The 7754-nt window shown below is 46.6% G+C and overlaps 1 non-coding gene across 1 annotated transcript; it reads right to left on the bottom strand.

Annotated features, from left to right (window-relative positions):
• Positions 1-5172: 5172 nt before the first annotated feature.
• LOC137500667 (5S ribosomal RNA) lies at positions 5173-5291 on the bottom strand. Its single transcript, XR_011018176.1, has one exon. It is a non-coding gene; the product is annotated as a 5S ribosomal RNA (ribosomal RNA).
• Between the last annotated feature and the right edge of the window lie 2463 nt (positions 5292-7754).

A 7754-nucleotide genomic window follows, 5' to 3' on the forward strand; every position in this document is an offset into this window, starting at 1 on the left:
AGGAGCCTTCTGCTTGGGTTTGGGAGCAGGAGCGGCCTTCTTCTTCTCGGCAGGCTTTTTGGAAATGGCTTTCTTGGCTGCAGCCTTGGCTCCACCAGCCTTCTTCGCCTTGGGGATGCGCTTCTCCTTGGGGGCAGCGGACCGCTTGACAGGGGCTGCGCTGGCCTTCTCCGGCTTGGCAGCCGAAGCGAGCTTGAAGGAACCTGAAGCTCCCTTCCCCTTGGTCTGGACCAGCTCTCCGGAAGCCACGGCAGATTTCAGGTACTTCTTGATGAAAGGGGCCAGCTTCTCAGAGTCCACCTTGTAGTTGGCAGAGATGTACTTCTTGATAGCCTGCAGAGAAGATCCACCTCGTTCCTTCAGGCTCTTGATGGCACTGCCCACCATCTCGGAGGTTTTCGGATGGGCAGGCTTGGTGCGAGGTTTCTTCGATGCAGAAGCCTTGCTCTTCTTGGGCGACGCCTGGGCCGGAGCCGAGGCGGGTGCAGATGCTGCCGATGCTGTTGCTGTGTCAGCCATGGTCACGATGAGAATGTGTTCGCGCGCTCCCCTGGTTATCTGAGTGTATCAGGCTACTCGGACCGCGCAGGAAACAGCAGTGGCTGGCTGTCGGGTGGGTTGCGCGGCGACAAGTTGGGGACGTGCTTCCTAGCTCCTTTCTCGTGCTCCCTGCGTCTTTAAGGGGTGGGTTACAATCAGGGTTCGGTTAGGAAGGGATAGTCAAAGGTTTGACGCTGCTCCTCAGGTGGCAGAAGTACTCGTCACCTTGCTTCGGGCGTCCTGATGGAGGTGCGTTCGATGGGCAGCATTTCACCAGCCGCCTCTCCATGCCGACGTTTAGGGGCGGCCGTCGTCGTCGCGACGCCCCCGGGAGTGACCCCCTCTTACCTGAAGGAAGCCCAATCCTTCCTCTAGCAATGGAGCTGAACGGCCATCCTCAGGCTCTAACCCCTTCCGAGTGAGAGCAAAGGCAAGTCAGCCTTTAGGTAGTTTTCCACAGAGTGAAGCAGACCTGCTGTAATCTGCCTCTTGTAGCTTTTGAAAGGACCTACAGGATAAAGGACATAAGTTAGAAGCTAGCCTCCATGACTCGTTCGACTCCTGCTTTCCTGCTGGTAGCGCCAATCTCGTAAAGTCCTAGCCTTTAGGCCTCTATTTATAAGGCTCTCAACTCTGTACAGTCTCTCACATCCAGCAGCTTTCAGCCCCTGTCGGGGGTCGAAAGCTCAGGTTGGGAAAAGGGACAGCCTGCCCAAGGGAACCTCTAGATGTTTCTTAGGGCATAATTAAATTTCCAGTTCGCTACAGAGCCTGTACCGCCTCAGGAGAGGCTTCACCCCTCGCCTGCTGGATGGAGGCATTGTGAGTCGTATCTTACTGCCTCCAGTGGGCTGCGAAGGCAGGATCGAGAACACCGTGACGGAGGAAGGGGCAGTCAGTCCAGACTCTTCAAAGAACAGATTTCCTGTACCAGGAGATGATAAGTCTGTCAGTTTGATAGACCTGGCAACATCCCTTACCTTCGGTCAAATTTCTTTAGGATGAGAGACCCTTTGAGACAGCAACTCAGCAGATTTATTGGAAGGAAGGAAGGAAGGAAGGAAGGAAGGAAGGAAGGAAGGAAGGAAGGAAGGAAGGAAGGAAGGACCATGGTTTCCCAACAAACTTCTCTGCAAGACATTGCCACAACTTACAAGGGAAAAAATGTAAAGGTTTGAGGTGCTGCAACACTCATACAGCTAACATCTCACTTAAATGGTCCTGAAAGAAAGAAAGAAAGAAAGAAAGAAAGAAAGAAAGAAAGACAGAAAGAAAGAAAGAAAGAAAGAAAGGAAAATAATAATAATAATAATAATAATAATAATAATAATAATAATAATAATAATAATAATAATAATAAGAAGAAGAAGAAGAAGAAGAAGAAGAAGAAGAAGAAGAAGAAGAAGAAGAAGAAGAAGAAGAAGAAGTTGTGTTTAATGACCCTTCAATAGGAGTTTATTTTTTGAGAGAAGCTAGTGTTTTTACCTTGAATATGTATACTCTGAACGAGGTGAAGCAGAATTTGAAGCCAACTGATCGCGCCGAGACTCGATCTTGCTACCCACCTTCATCATACAGAGTAGCGTATGACGATGATGATGATGATGATGATGATGATGATGATGATGGTAGTAATAACTGTATCCAAAATTCAGGTAACATCAGTTTTTACTCGCAAAATGGTTTCATGATTTCTTTGGCTAAGAGAACCAAGCGGTAACCCTAACCTCGAAAATGAATTGTCGCTCTCGATTTATAAGATGCCCTTTCTTTCTTCGGCCTAGTCGCTATCTAGTCGGCAGTCGTTTGAAATCGTGCAGGTTTCTGCATGGTTCGACGTGCGTATCCTACTAGCAGTTGAAGTCAGCGTGAAATTAAGTACAGTACAGTAACTATGTGTAAGATCTCCTTCACTTGGTGAGACAAGTTGTAGGGCCAAATAAAGGTACAGAGAGCAGAGAGAGCATTACATAACATAGAGCTAAATATGCACTGTACTTGGGTTGATGGTGTATTATACTGAACGCCCTCTTCCCCCCCTCCCCCTGCCATTACATCTTTACTGAATGATTCTGCACAACGTTCCCTGCTGTTAATATTAATCCCCTACTGGGTTTTAGCTTAACGGTATCACTCGGTAATCATCATCATCATGACAGCCTCTGTCCTTCATGCTAAAAATCAGCTGCAGAGAAAAGGACCCTTTGTGTTCTTGCCATTATTATTATTATTATTATTATTATTATTATTATTATTATTATTATTATTATTATTATCATTATCATTTACCTCAGCGAATGAAAGCCCATGTATGAACATTTTTTTGTACATAAGCAACGATCAGCTGCTTTACCGACACCTTGTAATCCAAGAAAGAAAGAAAGAAAGAAAGAAAGAAAGAAAGAAAGAAAGTAAGTATAGGGGTACCTAACCACTCCTGAAAACTACTTTCATTGAAGGTTGTACTAGGCCAAACTCTAGAGACCTCTTACTAAATGGTACCATACTACAGGGCAGGTGTAAAAAATAGTTAATGAAACCGTATAATGAAAGGTACAGACTTAAGAGCAAGTGGCGTACTGGCTTATTATCCCTCCCTTCCAGGACCCTTCTTGCAACCACTAACCACCACCTACACCCCTGCCCAAGCAGTATTCGAGCATCGGGCTGTGTGATGTGGTCGCCTTAGAAGTTTGTGCTAGACAATACCCCAAAGAAAGTAGGTGGTTTAAGACAGGCAATAAAGTTTTAAGTTTTACTCCTCTTCCCTCAAATATGAAGAGAAGTACACCATAATGAGGGGTACTAAGCCATTTAAATTCATGACAGAGACCTGATGATTCTTAGCCCTGCTGATCTAGGGTGACACTTGATATAACCAGGCCAGACCCAGTACCTGAATATTTTTAGGTTATCCAAGCCAAACCTGGGTTATATATTGCCCGAAATATGTAGCATCTACCCTGTAATTAGAAGATGCAGGTGTGACTTCACGACTGGTGATGATATAACGGAGCACAATTTAGCATGTTAGGTACTAGTAGATCCACGATCAGCCCTAGCCGTGTCTGATGCAGAAATCCTAACCTGACTTGGGAAGAACGGTAACTTATTTCTTTCTTTCTTTCTTTCTTTCTTTCTTTCCTTGAACGCTAGCCTGTAGTAGTAAGGCAAGAGGCAGTGATCAGGTGGTCAGCAAAAGGACACATTATTGCTTGAGTTCGAAATTGTCCACTGCCTTAAGTAATAGTCGTATTAGTAGCAGTAATGGTGGTGGTGGTACTACTAGTAAGGTTATGTTCACTATTATCTTACGCCTTTCGTAGATGCCGAGGTGCCGGAAGTTTGTCCCGCAGGAGTTCTTTTTATGCGCCCATATCTACAGACCATCGAAATATCACACGAGTGAGCCGGTGTCGAACCTGTCAAGTAGGGCTCAGAATGGTCTAATTTTAATTCTAGGACGGTAACAGTAACTATACGGAGTTCCGATTCGTTCTACTCAATTTATCACTTGCCAAAAGATCGGTCAGCTGACGTACAAACAACAAAAACGAGTGCTTTCCTCCCTTCACCTAACCTAAAACGTCACGACTCTTTGAACTAACCCTTGTCGTCAAAAGGTTACCTTCTCAGTCTTATTTGAAGGGCGTCTCGTCTTTGATAGAAATGAAAGAGTTTTACAAGTTCCTAGGCTTCAAAACTACGTTACATCGCAACACACGCACTTCGAAGATAGCGGGCTGTGTGTAGGCCACTGTACTGCACTGGTGCCCTACCGTTCGTAAGGAAGCCCGGGAGAGACACGAGCGTACTACAAACTTGTAACTTATTGCCGAACCGTGTCGTAATTTGAATAGCTACTTACCTGAAAGAACATAAAAGGAAATTGTTCGACTCTTTGAGGGGCTGCTAAATGCCGCGGTCGGTTGCTAGGACATGGCTTTCATTGTAATCACGACAGTGTCGATGACGTTGCATGGAAACCACCTTCCTCGCGATTTTCAAGGTGGGCGGGGAGTTTAGAAGCCTCGTTCCGCCCTTTAATAATCTTAATATTGGGAGAAATAGGACGTAGAATGATGTTATGTGCCATAAGAGGCCTGCAGGATAAGCTACACTAACCTAAAAGAATAAGAACAGCAAGTTTAGACATAGGGACGTACGATAGGAGGTACGAAAGTTAAAATCCTGGCACGAGTAATTGGAAGCGGTGCTAGGCTCAGCAAGGGTCCCCTAGGTCGACACACACACACACACACACACACACACACACACACACACACACACACACAGAGAGAGAGAGAGAGAGAGAGAGAGAGAGAGAGAGACGACGAATAATAATAATAATAATAATAATAATAATAATAATAATAATAATAATAATAATAATAATAACAACAACGATGATGATGATGTCGCCGCCGCCAGGTTAGGCCGGTCACCTAGGAGGAAATGCAATACTACGCTAAGCTTCGTTCCTGTATAGCCACGGGGTCGAAGAGCAGCAAAAGGTCTAGCTAGTTTCAGACGTAACAAAAAACGTGATTTAAGCAATTTCTGCTGGCCTGAGGCAAAAGTTGAAAGTAAGTTGTCGTACTGGGACTGGGAAACTTGGTAAAAAGGGAATTGAGCCAACGGCACGTGGTGTTCCCAAGCGGTCACCCATCCAAGTACTGACCACGCCCAATGTTGCTTAACTGCGGTGATCGGACGAGAACCGGTGTATTCAACATGGTATGGCCGTTGGCGAGAGAACGGAGCTTGAAACGTCCATACGAACCGCAAAGCGAGTTTCCTGGAGGTCTTTGTGGCGCGGGGGCGTTGGCAATGGTGCAGGGGTGTGCTCGGAGGTCGCCGTCGCGGAGCGGGCGCGGGTGGTTGTCGCGCTCCGCGGCGAAACGTACCCTAACTCGACTTAACCCCACTTCTCGTAACCTAACCCCAAAAAAACGCGCGCGCTGGCGCGCGCGCGCACACACACACGGGAAGTGTCGAGGGTTGTAATAATAATAATAATAATAATAATAATAATTACTGAAGGTGGTTGTGAAGGGGCCGGCGCTGTAGCGCAGGGGCAGCGTGCCTGCCTCGTAGCTGGGGGGCCCGGGTTCAATTCCCGGCCAGGCAAAGGAATTTTACCTCGATCTAATGGCTGCTTTGAGGTCCACTCAGCCTGCTTGCTTAGGGGCTGTAGTGCCATGGGGCTTGGTCTGGTTTTCATTGTAAAGGACAAAGCAGGAGGATTTTTAGCAATAAGGTAATGTAGTAGTAGTAGTAGTAGTAGTTCTTCCCTCCTTAGCTTATGATTTGAATGTTTTGCACTGTCTTTCGATGTATATGAAGTAGGACAGATAGATAAAATCAGAGTGGAGTTGATAACAAGGCTAACAGATGCTGCTCTTTTTTTTAAAGGTGTGGTGGCCCTGAAAAGGGCCGTTTGTTAAGAATGCAGCAAGGCAGAAAACCTGGCACCTTACTTGGAGCTGGTGTATTTGGTAACTGCCTTGGTACCCTCACTGACGGCGTGCTTGGCCAGCTCACCGGGCAACAGGAGGCGGACGGCAGTCTGGATCTCCCGACTGGTGATGGTGGAGCGCTTGTTGTAGTGGGCCAGACGGGAAGCCTCAGCGGCGATGCGCTCGAAGATGTCGTTGACAAAGCTGTTCATGATGCTCATCGCCTTGCTGGAGATGCCAGTATCAGGATGTACCTGTTTAAGCACCTTGTAGATGTAGATGGCATAGCTTTCCTTCCTCTTGCGCTTCTTCTTCTTGTCTCCCTTGGAGATGTTCTTCTGGGCCTTGCCGGCTTTCTTGGCTGCCTTTCCGCTTGTCTTGGGTGGCATGGTTGTCTGGGATGTCTCCTAGAAAGTAAATTTTTCGGCCCCCTTGCAATTCTTTTTAAGACCGAGAGGGCTGCATGCGACTAGCCAATGAGCGCAAGCTTACTGCAGCCTTATTGGTTGGCTCGTAACGTTGAGCAACCTTGCAGGCTACAAAACTGGTGCGCAGAGTGATTCGGTATCATTTTCCCTTCGAAGTAGAGCAGCAGAGCATCATAGCATCATGTCAGGACGAGGAAAGGGAGGAAAAGTGAAGGGCAAGTCCAAGAGTCGCTCCAGCCGTGCAGGCCTGCAGTTCCCTGTCGGCCGTATCCACCGTCTCCTCCGCAAGGGAAACTACGCTGAGCGAGTGGGTGCTGGGGCTCCTGTGTACCTGGCTGCAGTCATGGAATACCTGGCAGCTGAAGTTCTTGAGTTGGCGGGCAATGCAGCCCGTGACAACAAGAAGACCAGGATCATCCCTCGTCACTTACAGTTGGCCATCCGTAACGACGAGGAGTTGAACAAGTTGCTGTCTGGAGTGACCATTGCCCAGGGTGGTGTTCTGCCCAACATCCAGGCAGTGCTCCTGCCTAAGAAGACCGAGAAGAAGGCTTAAGTTCCTGTTCTCGGTCAGGGCGTTGGCTCACCGGAAAAATATAAATAAACGGCCCTTTTCAGGGCCACCAACTCCTTAAGATAAGAGCTGTTTGTCTATCATGCTGCTATAGCTATCTTAGCAGAAGTATGGAGAAATCCTGAAGTGATAGAGCAGTTCAGACAACTCTCCTAATAATAATGATAATAATAACAATAATGAGACACTGCAAATATGAGGGCATCTGTAACATTAGCCAGGAGAGCACAAGAATAGCCTTTCCTTTGAGGTTATTTATTTAAGGGGGAAATGAGTAAGGTAGCTCCAGGCCCCTCTTAATATTTAATTTTCAGAAGGGAAGGAAGAAGGAAGTACATTATAGATTTCTTTTCATTTCATTTATGCTGTATAATTCTGTTCTTGACTGCTGGATACTACCAACCTATGCATGTAAGAACACACACTTAACTAGAAAGGAAAGGAAAGGATACTTAAAGTAGTATATTTACAATACTTTGTCTTTTAGACGTGCACAGCAAGGAAGATAATGTTTGTTTTCTCTTGTTAGCATTAAAATGTAGACATCATAACTGATAATGAGGGCTTTTTTCCGTGCAGGTTTCGGGGAGATGACTGTTTTGAGAGGGAGAATAGCGCAAGCTACGTTAGAGGAGTACTGTAAGTGGGACTCTGTGCTCTTTTGAGAGGTAAGTGGTGGCCCTGAAAAGGGCCGTTTTTTAAATACTGCATGCTCACAAACGGGAGCACGCTCGGAGGAGACTTAACCACCAA

This window comes from Anabrus simplex, chromosome 4, assembly GCF_040414725.1.
Source record: "Anabrus simplex isolate iqAnaSimp1 chromosome 4, ASM4041472v1, whole genome shotgun sequence".
Classification (NCBI taxonomy): domain Eukaryota; kingdom Metazoa; phylum Arthropoda; class Insecta; order Orthoptera; family Tettigoniidae; genus Anabrus; species Anabrus simplex.